Genomic DNA, 17,040 nt, shown 5'->3' with positions numbered 1-17,040 from the left:
CTCGTTGCTGTGCGGCCCGGGCGGTTTCCTTACGCCCGGGCCCCGGGCCCCGTCGCGTAGTGGTGGGAGTCGGGAGCGTTGGAGGCCCGGTCCCCAGTAGCTGCAGCGCGCGGTGATCGCGATGAACTGTAGCGCCGCGGGCCCGGCGCCCCGGTCTTCGAGCTGGAGGGGCCCTGCTTCTCAGACCCAGAAGTCGCCCCGCTGCGGCTCGGGGCTCACCGCGGGGCTGACAGCGCGCGTGCTGGCGAGGGCCTCCGAGCCGAGGAGTGGAGCGGGAGGGCAGAGGTGAGGCGGTTAGGTCTCTACCTCCAATTTAGGAAATGGGATTGCTTAATTTTTTAACATACATTTTTTTTTTAAAGGAAGAATTGTATTGATCTTTACAATCCTTTTACATCTCTCAATCTTTTTCCAGCAGTGTTTGAGAGTCGTGAGTAGAATCAATTCCATGTTGTAGCCGGACGTGGTGGCGCGCGCCTGTAATCCCAGCACCGGGGAGGCTCAGGCAGGAGGTTCCCTGAGAGTTCAAGGCCAGCCTGAACTGCATAGCGAGACCCTGTCTTAAAAAAAAAATTTCCATGTTGCGTATCTGCTATAATTAAACTTAGAGCAGTAGTAAAGAACTGTGTGAGATTCTCTTTTTACATCAGGCAGAGTGCAAAAACAAGCCAGATAACTGGATCACAGGGAGGCTCAGAGCGAAGAGAGAATACAGGTATTGCCCAGCAGAAATTTTCTAACTTTTCTGAAAATGGATGTCAGCATTCCTTCTCTCTCTCCTTACCACTATCTTGACTCAACAGTTCAGGTAACTCATTATCTTCCAGGGGCCGCAGGGTCTAAACGCTGTGACAAGTTGCTGCCGTTTTGGCAATCACACTATTGCATCTTGTTAGAGTTTCCCTTGTCAGATAGTTTAAGAGGATGAAGTGACAGTAAACACGTACAAATGCAGGTCTCTGAGACCGAGTCTTGGGCTCGGCATGATACCTAAGTAGCTTATGTGCCTCTTTGGAACCCACCTTTTTAAATAGGAATGCTAGTCTCTTGTATGCTCACCTTAAGAGGCAATTGGGGAACGATAACCTGGTGAATAGGAAATTAATTATTTTGAAAACTGTAATGAGCAGTGCAGATAGAATTGGCAGCTCAAAGCGCCTAAGAAATCATAGACGTGCCTAAGCATTGTTTAATCTATACAGCTTACTGTAAAACAGCAGGTAAGTGCGGGTGAGTACTTTGTGGTAGAAAGAAGTACTTTTTTTTTGAGACAGGGCCTCATTGTGTAGCCTAGGTTGGCCTCAAACTGACATTGATCCTCCTGTCTCAGCCTCTGAAGTGATGGGGTTACAGGTATGCACCACCACACACAGCTAACAAAAAGTACTTTTATTTTTTGTTTTTTTGGTACCTGGAATTGAAGTCGGGACTTTGCGCTTGCCAGGCAGGCGTGTGTACCACTGAGCTATATCCCTGGCCCCCAAAATACTTTTAAATTAAGTTTAATGGTGAGTTATAAAAATCACTGAGAATTTTGAAGAAATTCGGCATATTTTGAGTATTCACATCCTCAACTACCTAATTTTAAAACTGTTAAGGAAAATCTATTTTAATGTTCCTGTCAATGAAGATACAATCCAAAAAATGTGAATAAGGTAGTTAAAAAAATTGATTTTTTTGTGGGGGGTCTTTTTGAGACACAGTCTCGCTATGCAGTTCAGACTGGGCTTGAGCTCACCTTGTAGCCCAGGTTGGTCTTGAGCTCCCAACGATTCTCCTGCCTCAGCCTCCCGAGTGCTGGAATTACAGGCGTGCACCACCATGCCTGGCTTGTTGATTTTTTTTTTTTTCCCATCATTGATGGCTTTAATTCTGTCCATGCCTAGACTAGAGTCTGTTTTTAAATGGATATGTATTTCCAATAAAGAACACTTGGAGTTTTATGTATTTTCCTCTCTAATTTTTTTTTTTCTTTGTCTTTTTGAGACAGGGTCTCGCTATGCAGTTCAGGCCGGCCTTGAGCTTACTTTGTAGCCCAGGCTGGTCTCGAACTTGAAACAATCCTCCTGCCTCAGCCTCCCGAGTGCTGGGATTACAGGCGTGTGCCACCATGCCTGTCTCCTCTCTAATTTTTTTTTGAGACAGGATCTAGCTATGTAGCTCAGGCTGGCCTTGAACTCCCTGTATAGCCCAGGTTGACTTCAAACTTACAACAATCCTCCTGCCTCAGCCTCCTGAGTGCTGGGAGTACACACATGTGCTACCATGCCTGGCTGCCTTAAATGTTTTAACTTTACTGCATTTTGTTTATATATCAATCCTAAGGTTGTCTTTTTTTTTTTTTGAGGCAGGATCTTGCTATGCAGTTTAGGCTGGCCTTGAGCTCACTTTGTAGCCCAGGCTGGACTAAAACTCAAACCTGATCCTCCTACCTCAGTCTCCTGAGTGCTGGGATAACAGTTGTGTGCTACCACGCCCGGCCTACACTTCATTCTTTGAGGCTGTTACTGCCCTTATAGCAAAAAACAAGGATTTCTTCATAAGACAAACCATCTCTTCTGGAAATCTTCAATAACAGGCTAGCAAACTGGGTCTAGCAACATACATTACTGTATAAAAAGGATTCCTATATGTACACTGACCAGCTGGATTTACCTCAGGAATGCAAGGTTGGCTCAACATACAAAAATAAATGTAATCTACCAAATTAATAAATGACAGAAGCCACATGATCATCCCAATAAACAAGGGAGAAGAAATCCTGTCATGCAAAATAGTAAGCTAGGAATAGAAAGGAACTTTCCTAAAGGAAAAATACTGATTTAGAGGCAAAGAAAAAAAAAAAAATCTGCTGAGCGTGGTGGTGCATGCCTGTGATCAATCCCAGCACTTGGGAGGCTGAGGCAGGAGGATTGTTGTGAGTTCCAGGCCAGTGTGGACTACACAGCAAGACCCTGTCTTTATTTATTTTGGGTTTTATTTGAGGTAGGGTCTCACCATGCAGTCAGGAAGTCCTCCTGCCTCAGCCTCTCAAGTGCTGGTATTACAGGCAGCTGCTGCAATGCCCAGCTAAGGAATTTGTTTTCTAAATCACTGGTCTTAAAATAGGAAACTTCCATTTCTATTCTTTTTTCCTTTTTTTTTTTTTAAGTCTTTTTGAGACAGGGTCTCACTATGCAGCTCAGGCTGGCCTTGAGCTCAGGCCAGGCTGGTCTCAAGCTCACAGTGATCCTCCTGCCTCAGCCTCCTGAGCGCAGAGATTACAAGCATGTGCCACCACGCCCAGTGGAAACTTCCATTTCTAGTGTTATGTTGCTAGACAGGGTCTCGCTGTACAGTGTGGACTCAAACTCCTGGGCTGAAGTGGTCCTCCTGCTTTAGCCCCCCAGGTAGTAGACAGATGTCACTACGTAGAGTTTCAGGTAAAGTCACTCTCCTGAAAGTGTAGAATTAGTTAAATATTAAATGTGAATGGACCAGCTGCTTTTCAAGATTGCTTCTGACTCTGAGAACTCGAGAGCAAGACTTTCTTGCTTTGTTTTTGGGAAGTTGGGAAGCAAAGCAGAAGTCTGTGTTGTAAATGAGGTCTGTTTCCTAGACTTCATGTATTTTTGGCGACATTCATGTCTGTGATCCCAGAGGACAGGGATACTTTGAGGTGGCTACAGGTAGATAATTATACTTGATTACCAAAAACAAACTTAATTGAGATAGACTTTACCTCATCAGGCTCACATTTCTGAGTCTTTGTAGTTTTATGCTCTGGCTGGCAACTTTGATCAGATCTAAAGAATCAACTTCACTGATCCAGTAATACTTTCTTTTAAACTTTACGTTTTGAGAAATTATAACTTGCAAGAAGTGGAAAAAATAGTAAAGAGGGATCTCTTGTGTCCACCACCCAGCCTCCCTCAGTGGTGACATCTTACATAACTGTCAAAACCAGGAACTTTGGAACAGATCTGCAGACCTTGTTCAGGTTGCACCAGAGCATTTGGACTGAGTTGCACCCCCACTCTTTTTTGGAGACAGGGTCTCACAGATTTTTTTCCCAAACTGTGTGCAAATTTGTGATCTTCCTGCGCCGTCCTCTTTTTTTTTTCTTTTTTTTTTTTTTTGGTTTTTCTCCGGTACCGGGAACCGAACTCACGACCTTGTGCTTGCCAGGCAGGCGCTTTTGCCGCTGAGCTAAATCCCCAGCCCCATGCGCCGTCCTCTTAAGAGTACTGGGGTTACAGGCTGGCACCACCATGCCCAGTTTAGTATTTCTTTTTCTTTTTTTTTTTTTGTAATAGTAGAACGAAAATATTGGCATGAGATTTAAGCAGTACTAAAACTTGTGTGTATTTTGGTGAAAGGTGAAAAATTCCTGCGATCTGAAGAGAATCCAGGGTACTTGTATTTTTGTAAGTTTGATATGTAAGAGGTAGGCATAATACTGTGAGTTTATTTTGATGTTAATGAAAAATACTCCCCAAAAACTTAGTAGAGCTAATACTACAGTTTAAACTCTGAAAACATGGCTGTTACTATTAAGATCACCTTCAGTATGTTAGAACTTTTTGTGTGTGTTTTTAGATTTTGTGGACTTCTTTCTGTTCAACAGAGTAAAAAGGCCAATTTTTTGTTACTGTTTTTGTTTTGTTTTCATTTTCTTTCTGTTTTTTTTGAGACAGGGTCTGTGTTGCCCAGGCTGGCCTTGAACTCACTGTGGAGCCCAGGTTGGCCTTGAAAGTGTGGCGATCCTCCTGGCTCAGGTTACTGAGTGCTGGGATTGCGGGGCAAAGAGGCCAGCTTTTTAAGTGTTTGATGTCTAGTTGGCAGCTGTGGAATTGAAAGGCACCAGCAAACCTTCGTCTAGTGTCTGCCGTCTACCTACCAGGCTCTCTACAAGGCACTGGGCACCTTCTCTTGCTCAGCCCTTTGTAACACAGACGTCCTACAGTTCAAGTTCAAGGTGCTGATGGACAGTCATAGGCTTGAGGCCTCAGCTTTTATCAAAAGCGCAGTTGACAGGTTTATTTCTCTAGGACCTGAATGTTTTATGTTCTGTCTTTTTTTTTAAAGAGTAAAGGAAGGATAACATAGTGATAGGGGGATTTACTGAATTACAGACAAAGTGGTAGGACATTATCAGTGGTTGTTATTTTACCTATTGGTATCTTCAAGGTAGTTTCTCAGGAAAACAGACAAATAATAGTGAGTTACAGACAAAAATGGTAGGAAATTATCGATGGTTGTTGTACTATACTTTGGTTTCTTCAAAGTAGTCTCCAGGGAAAACAAATAGAGGTATACATGAGTGATCAATTAAATAATCATTGACTATTCTCAGTGGTTGTTGTTGAAACACATAGTAATAAACATACATCCATTTGTGAAATAGCATAGGAACAATAGAAACATTACATAGTTATGGACAGACTGTTAGGAAATTATCAGTGGCTGCTGTAATACATGTTGGTATCTTCAAAGTGGTTTCTCAGGAAAACAAAGGTATGCAAGAAAGATCTAATAAGTAGTTTATGTTGTGTCTTTATGTCAAGTTCTGAATCGGATCAAAATGTGTTGACCCCCATGTTCTTGGTTTTATTGACTTATTCTTTGCTGACATTAAGGGAGATCATAGGGGGGCACTACACAAAACTCACATTTACCTCTGACCAAGACTGTTTCTGAGAGGTGTCCACTGTGGTTCCTGCACATCTTGTGATGCTGTAAGTACATAATGTTCCCCAAAGGCTTGTGTGTTGTCCCCAGGCCCCCAGCAGCCTGGGTGGAGGTGTCGGAGCTGGAGTCTGGAGAAGGGGTTGGGTGAGGAGGACACTAACCTTATCCGTAGATTCATCTATTGAATAGGCTATTAGGAGGTGGGGCCCACTTGCAGGAAGTAGGTCACTGCTTTTTCCTTTCTTAAGGAGTCTTAAGGTGGTGAGGGTGGTGGTAGTGGTGGTGCAGGCCTGTAATCTCAGCACTTGGCAAGCTGAGACAGGAGGATTCCTTTGAGATCAAGGCCAGCCTGGATACAAAAAAGAAAAAAAAGTCCCACGGAGCATTTATTAGGTGAGTTTGAGGACATACCGAAGAGTACTGTGGGGCTGGGGATACAGCTCAGCAGCACAGTGCATGCCTGGCAACAGCCAGGTCCTGAGTTTGATTCCTGGTACCTCCCCTCCCCCCCATAAAAAGAATAGATTGAGTGTGAACACTCAGAGAAGTGAGACACTGAAGGGTGTCTTGGGCCTGCCCCATTCCCTGGCTGCCTCCGCTTCTTGGATGCCATGAGGTGAGCAGCTTTCCCCAGCACACCTTTAAGTCTGTCTTTTTGAGACAGGGTCTTGTTATGCAGTTCAGGCTGGCCTTGAGCTCACTTTGTAGTCCAGGCTGGTCTCGAACTCGCAGAGATTCTCCTGCCTCAGCCTCCCTAGTGCTGGGATTACAGGCATGTGCCACCACACCTGGCAAGTCTGTCTTGCCTCAAGCCCACAGCAGTGCAGCTAGTCAAGCATGGGGAAGCTTCTGGAATAGCCTAAATAAGCCCTTCCTCTTTCAGGTTGTTTATGGGTAGTATTTTGTCACAGTGACAAAATGCCGACTAACAGGTGTTGAGGTTTTTATGTTTACAATTTTGAGTTTTAATTGCTTGACCCTTGTGAAGAGTCATGCCTATTCTAATTTGTAAGTTTTGTTTTATTTCGATTTGTTATTTTTAGACAGTGTCTCACTATGTAGTGCAGACTACCCATCAATCTCCTGTGTAGCCCAGGCTGGCTTTAATCAGCAATCCTGCCTCAGCCTCCCGAGTGCTGGGCTTACAGGCTTGCACCGACTTAATTTGTAATTTTGTAAGGCAGGAATGTTAAGTGGACATCTGAGACATTCGGGTAGAACTTGTAACTGGTAATCTTGTTAAGAGTTACAACCGTCTAACGTTTGCATGGCAGAGGCCTCTGCTGTGTGCTGTAGAGTTTGAGGTAACACAGTAATAAAATTGTGTGGTGTGTGTGAGTGCGTGTGTGACAGGGAGAGAGTCCTAAAAGAAAACCCTAAATGAAGTGCTCCGACACACAAAGAAAGTGGTGCCTTTCAAGCAGAAGATGGAACTAAGAGGGACGTTGCCCAGCGTCCAGGAGCGCAGGCAGCTGAGGCCTCCACTGAGCATAGGACACAGCTTCTCCACAGAAAGTAATTGACTAGCTTAGAGATAATTTCTTTATTCTGTGGCTTTTGGCGTGGAAGGGATTGTGCTGTTTCTTTATAAAAAGCATTATTACTTTGTTCTTGAGCGAATTGCTATATATTTCTTCTTGATAACCTCAGAAGCTGGTGTCCACAGGAATGTATGCTATCTGCTTAGGAGTCTAAAATGTAAAAAATGAATGAAGATTAAGAATAAGAAATAACAGATTCATCTTGGACATTAAAAGATTTGAAAAACCATTTTGTCTTTAAGACAGAAGTAGTATAGAATTAGCAAGTAAAGTGTGTTATATTGGGAATTAGGAATCTTGACTTCTGATCCTGATTCAGCCATTGGCTATCATTTTTTGGTAAGTCATTTTCTGGACTGAATCTGTTTTCTCAAAAAGGAGAGGTACAGGGGCTGGGGATTTAGCTCAGTGGCACAGGGCATGCCTGGCAAGCACAAGGTGGTGAGTTCAGTTCCCGGTACTGGAAAAAAAAACCAAAAAATTTAAAAAATTTTTTTAAAAAAAGAGAGGTATTGGGGGCTGGGGATTTAGCTCAGCGGCAAAAGCGCCTGCCTGGCATGCGCAAGGCCGTGAGTTCGGTTCCCGGTACCGGAGAAAAACCAAAAAAAAAAAAAAGGAGAGGTACACTCAGGTGTGGTGGTGCATGCCTGTAATCTTAGTACTGAGGATCCTGAAACGGATTGCCTTGAGTTCAAGGCCAACCCTGAATACACAGTGAGACCCCATCTCAAAAAACAAAAAAAAAAGAAAATAGCTTCTTAGAATATATTTCAGCTCAGAATTATTTTGGGAGTTAGGAAATGAACCATTTGAGGCATAATACTGGGATTTCTTTTTTTTTTTTCTTTATTTGAGACAAAGTCTTGATACATAGTTCAGTCTGGGCTTGGACTCACTATGTATAGTCCAGGCTGGCCTTGAACTTGTAGCAATCCTCTTGCCTCAACCTCTCAAGTGCTGGGGTTACAGGTGTGTGCCACTATACCTGGCTTGGAGTTTTTTTTTGGTATAAGCTTTATTTTTTGGAACAGTTAAGAGATTTACAGAAATTGCAAAGGTAATACAGAGGATTCCTATATAGCCCACACATAATTTCCTCTGTTATTAATAGCTAATATGGTATATACTACAGTTGTTATAATTTGTGAACCAGCTGGATGTGGTGGCGCACGCCTGCCTCAGGAGGCTGAGGCAGGAGGATCACTGTGAATTTGAGGCCAGCTTGAACTACATAGCAAGACCCTGTCTTAAAATACCCTGCGTCCCAAAAATTGTGAACCAATATTGATATCAGTTGATAATGTAACTAATGTCCATGTTTAATTCAGACAGCCTTGGTTTCTCTCTGGTGTCCTTTTCTGTTGTACCACATTACAGTTAGTCATCATGTCTGCTTAGGCTCCTCTTGGCTCTGACAGTTTCTCAAACTTTCTTGCTTTTAATGATCTTGACTTGGGGCTGGGGATTTAGCTCAGCGGCAAAAGCGCCTGCCTGGCATGCGCAAGGTCGTGAGTTCGGTTCCCGGTACCGGAGAAAAACAAAACAAAACAAAAAATGATCTTGACTTTCTTTGCAGTATGGAAGATTGATGCCAGGCTTTCACACTACAGTATGTCCCTAGCCCCTCTTGTTTTTTGGGAGAGGGTTTCACTACGTCACGAAGTTTCTCAAGCTGGGCTTGAACTTGTGATCCTCCTGCCTCAGCGTCTCATAGTGTTGGGATTATATACGTGTGACACCATGCCTGGCTATGACTTTGACATTTTTTGAGAAAGACTGATGAGGTATTTTGTAGACAGTCTCACTGTTGGGATTTGTCTGGTGTTTTGTCTTGTTTTCTTTTTTTTTTTTTTTGTACTGGGAATTGAACTCGACCTTAGGCTTGCCAAGCAAGAGCTTATGCTACTGAGCTATATCCCCAGTTTGTTTTCTTTATGATAGACTAAGGATACAGGGGTTTTACGGGTGAGACTGGATGCGTACTGTCAACATGACTGATCACTGTTGATGTTGGCCATGGTCACTTGGCTGAATTAGGTTGCATTTCGTTTTCTCATTCCATTTCCCCTTTTGTGCCATATGTTTTATTTTTATTTATATTTATTTATTTATTTACTTACTTATTTTTTGCCTTTTTTGAGACAGTTCAGGCTGGCCTTGAGCTCACTTTGAAACCCAGGCTGGTCACGAGCTCGCAAGGATCCTTCTGCCTCAGCCTCTCGAGTGCTGGGATTACGGGTGTACACCACCACACCCGGCTCGTGCTGTACGTTTTAGAAGGTTGTCACTGTGTGCAGCCTGCCATGAGGACTGGGGCTTATGTCCTTGCTCCTTGAAAAGGAAGCGTGTGAACCTAAGGGGTTTCCAAGGGGTTTCTCTGTCCTCCTTTTGTCTTCGTGTCGGCATAGACTCAGAGGTATTTATTCTATGCTTTCCTTATCATCCAGCGCCACCACTTCTGTTGGCTCAGGACTGTTCTAGCTTTGGCGCCCAGAGCTCTTTCAGTCATACCTCTCCCCACCCCTCTCTCTCTGTTTCGTTCTTTTAGTTTTCATTGTTTTGAGACATGGTCTCCCTATGTAGCACAGGCCGGCCTCAAACTCGCGGCGATCCTCCTACCTCATCAGTCATTGCTTATGTTCCCTTGGAGCAGGTGTTTGGTTCCATTGAGCCCTTCATCTTCCGTCCTAGTGAGATGCCCCAGGCATGTCTTGTATATTTCCTGTCCCAATCCCTGTGTCAACCATTTCTTCAAGGGTCCTGTTTCATTTTGGAGAATATTAAAAACTAAGATTTTAGTAGTTGGTGTGTTCATGGCTCTTGGGTGTCGGGTGTGAGAGTATTTCTGTGGGCCTTGTCAGATGACGGCAAGGAAATGTGTGTGCTGCCCTGTCTGCACATACCTGTACATATCTGTAGCGTGTGTCAAGGCTGATGTCTCCAGCCCTGTCCATTGCCGTGGGGGCTCCTCTGGCATCCTTTCTTGCTTATCTTTAAGTGCCCCTATCCACCACCCATTTCCTTAGTGTTCAGTTACAGTACAGATGTATAGTAGCATTAGAATTGTTAGCTCATCTACCCACGGGGAACATCAGCTGCCCTGTTGCTCACTGCACACCTCTTCCCTTCCGCTTCAGTGAGGTTATTCATAGGCTTGGAATAGTTCCGTGGACTGTTTTGTCCATTCTACCTGCTATCCTTGGGTCATTTCATTTTCTAAATGATCTTACAATTTTTGTATACATTAAGATTCATTCTGCCAAGTGTGGTGGCACATGCCTGTAATCCCAGCACTTGGGAGGCTGAGGCAGGAGGATTGCTGCGAGTTCGAGACCAGCCTGGGCTACAGAGTGAGCTCAAGGCCAGTCTGAACTCCATAGCGAGACCCTGTCTAAAAAAAAAAAAAAAAAAAAAAAATTGATTCTTTGTGCTGTAAAATGTATGGGCTTTGACATGCATAAATGTCATATACTCATAATTGCAGTATTAACAATAGTTGCAGTGCCTTAAAAAAATTCCTGTACTTCACCTGTTCACTCTAACTCTCTCCCTAAACCTCTAGCAACTAATCTTTTTTACTGTCTGTAGTTTTTCTTTTATCAGAATGTCGCATATTTGGGATGACACAACATATCATTTTTGCGACTGGCTTTTGTACTGAGCAATACGGATTTTAAAATCCAGCCATGTCTGTTTCTGGCTTGAGCACTTGTTCCTTCAGTTGCAGAACAGTGCCCCATTGTGTGAGTGCATCAGGGCTCATCTGTCCACTCCCCTGTTGAAGGGCCTTTTGGTGCTTCCAGGTTTTTGTTTTCGGTGCTAGTGATTGAACTAAGGATCTCACAGGCATGAAGCACATCCTCTATCACAGCTATAGCCCCAGCTTTAAGTTTGAGTTCTTCGTGTGCTTTAAAACAAGTCCTTCACTCGAAACATCTTGTCAAAATGGGTTTTTTGTTTTTGTTTTTGTTTTTGAGGCAGGGTCTTGCTGTGTAGCCCAGGCTGGCTTTGAACTCATGGGGGGGTGGGGGGGGGTGGAAACTCACAGGGACCCTGGCACCTCAGCCTCTTGAGTGCTGGGATTACAGGTGTGCACCACCACACCCAACTTTTTCCTGGTTTGTGATTGTCTTTTAATTCTCATGTGTTTTCACTGGGTAAAGTTTTAAATTTAATAATACAAGATGAACTGACCTGTTTTTTTCTTTCACATAGGATGTCTTTAATGTAAAAAAATTCAATGTCAAACTCAAGGTCACCTAAATTTTTATTTATTTATTTATTTACTTATTGTTTTTTTGAGACAGAGTCTCGCTATGCAGTTCAGGCTGGCCTTGAGCTCACTTTAGCCCAGGCTGGTCTCAAACTTGCAAGGATCCTCCTGCCTCAGCCTCCCACGTGCTGGGGTTACAGGCTTGTGCCACCATGCCTGGCAATTTTTTTTTTAAATGAGTATTTTGGGACAAATCATCTTAAGCGGCCCCGTCTGGGCCCAGACTTGGAGTACTCCTGCTTCAGCCTCCTAGAATGCAAGGATTAGAGGCATGTGTCACAGTGCCTGGGTTCTTCCTTTTTTTTTTTTTTTTTTTCCTTTTTTTGGTACTGGGACTCAAACTCAGGACCTTGCACTTGCCAGGAAGGTGCTGTGCCACCAAGCAGAGCTATATCCCTGGCCTCTTCATGTTTTTAGAAGGCATAGTAGTACGACATCCTTTTTGGGTGCTTAGCTGGAGAATATGAGTGCAACCTCTTAGACACTGTTTGGTATAAGGAGTATGTGTAGTAAAGGGGATTTTTCATAAATGTCTGATTTTCATTCATGACGGAGAGACTTAAGATCACCTTAAAATGTATTGTGTTGAGGATCCAGGGATATAAGTCAGTGGCACAGCTTCTGCCTGGCAAGCTCAAGGTCCTGAGTTCAATTCCCTGTACTGGAAAAAAAAACCCACTTTAAAATGCATTATGTTGAGTTGTTTATAAATGTGGACCCATCTCTAACACTATTTGGAAAACTTATGTCAGCTAAACAGTGGCTGTTAGTAGAATAGATCTGGTAACTGTCTTTTTTGTGAGTATTGGTGAGTTGCAGTTGTTAAAACACTGCACTGAAGTGGGCTGGCCAGCTGGAGCTCCAGTGCAGGCTGTGGGAAGGCTGTGCAGTTTGGTGGTGACTTCCCTGTTACCCTCACAGCCCGTGGCGTCCAGGCTCTGCACTCTGGGTGCAGGGGAGGTGGTGGAGGGAGAGAAGTGTGTTCTTCAAGCTTGGAGACCTCTGTAGTCTGCAGTGCTCCTCCTGCCCCCGCTCCCCGCAGGTCCCGTTCTGCCATGGGAGGCCTACCCCGTGACTCCTTCCTGACCCCCTGGCGTGTTTCTGTTCTGGATCATTTCCTTTGCTGCTCTTTCCTAGCAAGGCTTCCTGTGCTCCGGTCTCTGCTGCACCTCCACACGGTTCCATGTGGTCTGGTGTAATAGAAACCGGAGACGTGGATTCTGTGGATGTGCTTATTGGTTGTGCGAAAGAGTTTAATTTCACTAAGTCTTAGTTCTTAAGGTGCAAAAGAGAATGAGAGTAATACCTCTTAGGAGGCTTACATGAAATAATGTATGAAAATACTTTACAAACTGGACAACAAACACAAATTATTCTTCACAAACCTGAATCAGTGATTCTCAGAGTGGTTCCTGGGCGAGCAGCCTTGCTGTCCCCTTGAAATTTGTTAGAAATTAAAATCCCATCAAGCCAGGCACAGCCCAGCCCAACCCAACCTGGAGTCAGAACCTCCAAGGTGAATCCAGGGCTCTTTTTGAGACAGGGTTTTGCTGTGCAGTTCAGTCTGGCCTTGAGCTCAATTTGTAGCCCAGGCTGGTCTCCAACTCGTAAGGATCTTCCTGCCTCAGCCTCCTGCATGGCCCCGAGCTGTAGTTTAACAAGCCCCCCACCCCCAGGTGATTCTGATCCTGGTGCCTGTGCCTATTTGGGATGCCCAGCCTTGCTCATCACTCAGCGATTTAAAAGCCAGGCCTCACTGGTCATGGTAGCACACACCTTTATCCTAGCACTAGGAGGCTGAGGCAGGAGGATCACAAGTTGAGGGCCAGGCTCCTGGGCAATTTAGTGATTTAGCAAGACCCTGTCTCAAAAATAAAGTGGCTAGGGATATAATTTAGTGCAAAGGCCCTGGGTTCAAACCCTGGTACTGCAAAAAATAAAAAACACTTGAGACAAAAACTTGAAGACGGTCTGCCCTCATGGCTTTCTCAGCTCCAGATGCTGGGCGCAAGACTAGGTGAGGCTGCCGTCAGGCTTGCTGTCCGTGAGGTCTCCTGCTTGCCTTCCCAGCAGGGGCCCTCTCTCCCTGCAGTCGGCTCTCCACACAGTTGTGGTGGAGGCCAGGGGTGACCGCGCTCTTCAGTCCGTAACGCCAGCAGTGCAGTGTTTTAACGAAGTTTTTATGTTTTATTTTTTTTGTACCAGGAATTGAATCGACCTTGGCATTTGCCAGGCAGGCGCTTGTGCTGCTGAGCCTTATCCACGGCCCTATTTTAACACATTAAACATTGTAGACAAAAGGATCTTTACATTTTTAAAGGTAAGTAGTCAGTCCAGTGGACCATCCTTCTGTTTACCTTGTCATTGAGAAACTTCCAACACCAGTATGGAGTGTTTCATCCATTGGTTTGAGCTTTAATTAGCAGCAACAGTCTTACCATATTTTATTCCGCATGTTTTTGTGTTTGTGACGCCTCATATTCTAGGTAAATGCTCTATCACTGCCTGCCAACCAGTTTTGCTTTTCAAGTTGTCACTCTGTAGCCCAGGCTATCCTGGAACTTGTCTCGACCTTCCTGTCTCATGCCCCCCAGTGTTGTGATTACAGGCATTCACCATCATGCCTGGCTACTGCATAATTTTTGAAGGAAAAAAATGAAGTTCTTTCCAGTGAAGAAATGAATTATTACTGTTTCTTAAATCTGTAAGAAACCATACTGTAGAACCAATATGCACTAATAAAGCAGCAGCGACAAAAAAGCTGTGCTAGAAGAGGTGGCACAGTCCAGTTGTCTCAGCCCTTTGGAGGCTGAGGCAGAAGGATCCCTGAGAGTTTTTCACCAAAAAAGAAAAAAAAGAATAAATGTGCCAGGTGTATTTGTGTGTGCCTGTAGTCCCAGCACTAGAGAGGCCAAAGCAGGATGATTACTGAGTGTTTTTGTTTGTTTTTAAAGACAGGGTCTTGCCATGTTGTTCAGACTGGTCTGGAACACAGCAGTCTTCCTGCCTCAATGCTGGGATTACAGACGTGTGCCACCACCCCTTTCCTTTTTTTTTTTTTTGGTTTTTGGTTTTTGGTTTTTGGTTTTTCTCCGGTACTGGGAACCGAACTCACAACCTTGCGCTCGCCAAGCAGGTGCTTTTTGCTGCTGAGCTAAATCCCCAGCACCTACCACCCCTTTCCCTAAAATTTACATTCTTTTGTTTTGTTTTCTTTGTGAGACAGGGTCTCACTCTTGAGTTCAGGCTGTCCCTGAGCTCACTTGGTAGCATAAGCTGGTCTCGAACTCACAGTGATCCTCATGCCTCAGCCTCCTGAGTGCTGGAATTACAGGTGTGCACCACCACGCCCAGCAGAGTTTACATTTTTAATAATGTTTAAATGTACACTTCAGTGAGGTTAAGCATATTTCAGTTATTGTGAAACAGATCTTCAGAGCTTTTCATTTTGCAGAATTGAAGCTCCATGTGCCCATTAAACAACAAATGCCTTTTACTCTTTTACCCGCCCTGTGAACAGTCTCACCTTTTGTGTCTGGGTATTTGACTGAGTTGCTTCATATAGTGGAGTCAGGTAGTATTTGACCTTTTGTAACTGCTTTATTTTCCTTAGCATAGTGCCTTCAAGGGTCACCCATGCAATCACATGTGACAGGCTTTCCTTTAAGCTTGAACAGTATTCCATTGTATGTGTCTGCCGCATTTTGTGTATCTGTTCATCCACTGGTGGACGTTCGGGTTGCTTGGCCCTCTTGGCCTGTGTGAATAGTGCTGCTGTTAACGTGAGCGTGCAGGAATGTATCTTAGAGACCCTGCTTTCAGTTACTTTCCCTCGGAAGTGGGGTAACTGCGCTGGGGATGTAGCTCAGTGGCATAATGGCTGCCTGGCAAGCTCGAGGTCCTGAATTCAATTCTCAGTACCGACAAGAGTGGGATGACTATTTTCCGTAGCAGTTACAATGCTTTCCAGTCCCTTCCACAGTACACTGGTTTCTAACTTATGGTCCCTGTCAAGACTTAGGGACTGTTGTATAGTATGCATAAATACATTTTTAGTAAAAATTCATTATTTTTTTTTTGGCGGTGCTAGGGATCAAACCTAGGACTGTGAAGCTGCTTAGATACATGTTCTGTTACTGAGCTACAGCCCTAACACTAAAAACACTTTGTGTTTGTTTTGGGTCAGGGTCTCACAATGTAGTGCAGGCTGGTCTTGAAGTCATGGAGATCTTCCTCTCTCAGCTTCACAAGTGCTGGGATTACAGGTGTGGGCTATCACCCTCAGCCCTGAAGACATTTCTAGAAAATTTTTAAAGCTTCAGGCTTTTGTTTCGTTTTGTGTGTGTGTGGTTTTTTTTGAGACAGGGTCTTGCTATGTAGTTTAGGCTGGCCTTTAACTCTATGTCGCCTAGGCTGGCCTTGAATTTACAGTGGTCTTCCTGCCTCAGCCTCCCGTATGCTGGGGTTACAGGCATGTGCTGCCATGCCTGACTTACATGCAGACATGTAGTTTTGGTTTTTGTTTTTTGGTGGCATGTCTCCTTAGGAAAGCATAAGGGAAAAACAAGTAACAAACCTTGGTATACACAAAGGAGGTGGGAAGTGACATGACTGGGGTGAGTGAGGGATTCTTGGCCATACTGTGTAGAGCATTCTGAGGTGAGGGCTCTGCTACCTAGAAAACAGATTTTTGCAAGAAAAAATCATGGGGCGACAAACCTGTTATTTGGCTGTGGAATGGCTTCAGAGAGTTAAAGAGATGAAGCCATAGTAATACAGGCTGTCGGGCTCTGATAGCAGCAGCAGAGAAGAAGGAAAGAGGAGGGTTGACGGGGTGGGCAGAGCTGTTAAAGAATAAAGGAAAAGAAAGAATAAAGGCTGCTCCGTGCCCATTGTTACATGTGTGCACACGTGTGTGCTTTGCACTTGCAGTCTTGCATCTTCTACTTGTTCCTTCACTAGCCTATTAGGTCCGCTTCTCAGGCCCTAAAACAAAATCCACCTACTACCAAATCCTGTTGTGCATAGATGTGGCTTAGTTTTTGTTTCAGATCTGTGGTCCTGGGAAAGGGCCCACTCACCACCCAGACAGCCTAATATAGTAGTATATGAGGGGCTGAGTGCTTAGAAGAGAGGGAAAAGCAGCTGTGCCTTGGTTTAATATTTTTGTTGTGGAACCCTAAAACCCTAATTGGAAAATGGATTGTCTGCATTTGATGGCTTTTGAGCAGTAGCAGCTGTAAGTCTTTAATGTGAAGTGAGGGGTCTCCTTCCAGGTCACATTTTAACCAGCGCTCAGTGTGAATTAGTGTCTGGTAGAGCCTTTGTTCACGTGAAGTACTTTACAGATGCAAGAGGTGAGGATGCCTGAATCTACCGTACTGTGATTACAGACTGTGTGGGACGGTCATGTGTATGTTGACTTTTTTTTTTTTGTCTTTTTGAGACAGGGTCTCTCCGTGCAGTTCAGGCTGGCCTTTGAGCTCACTTTGGAGCCTAGGCTGGTCTCGAACTTGCAACAATCCTCCTGCCTCAGCCTCCTGCATGGCCCCGAGC

At 44.4% G+C, this 17,040-nt stretch overlaps 1 protein-coding gene across 2 annotated transcripts in view; it reads left to right on the top strand.

Moving 5' to 3' along the window:
* The window catches only part of Canx (calnexin), a 43,590-nt gene that overhangs the window by 628 nt on the left and 25,922 nt on the right, over positions 1-17,040 (top strand). The window contains exon 2 of one of the 2 annotated variants that reach the window (XM_005376018.2): positions 13,690-13,804. The exons of the other annotated variant lie outside the window; for it this stretch is intronic. The gene's annotated coding sequence lies outside the window, so the exon portion shown is untranslated. The remainder of the gene's footprint in view (positions 1-13,689; positions 13,805-17,040) is intronic. 2 annotated transcript variants of the gene reach the window in all.

Source organism: Chinchilla lanigera, unplaced genomic scaffold, assembly GCF_000276665.1.
Source record: "Chinchilla lanigera isolate Chin_1 unplaced genomic scaffold, ChiLan1.0 scaffold00007, whole genome shotgun sequence".
Lineage (NCBI taxonomy): Eukaryota > Metazoa > Chordata > Mammalia > Rodentia > Chinchillidae > Chinchilla > Chinchilla lanigera.
This window is presented reverse-complemented; position numbering and strand designations above follow the sequence as displayed.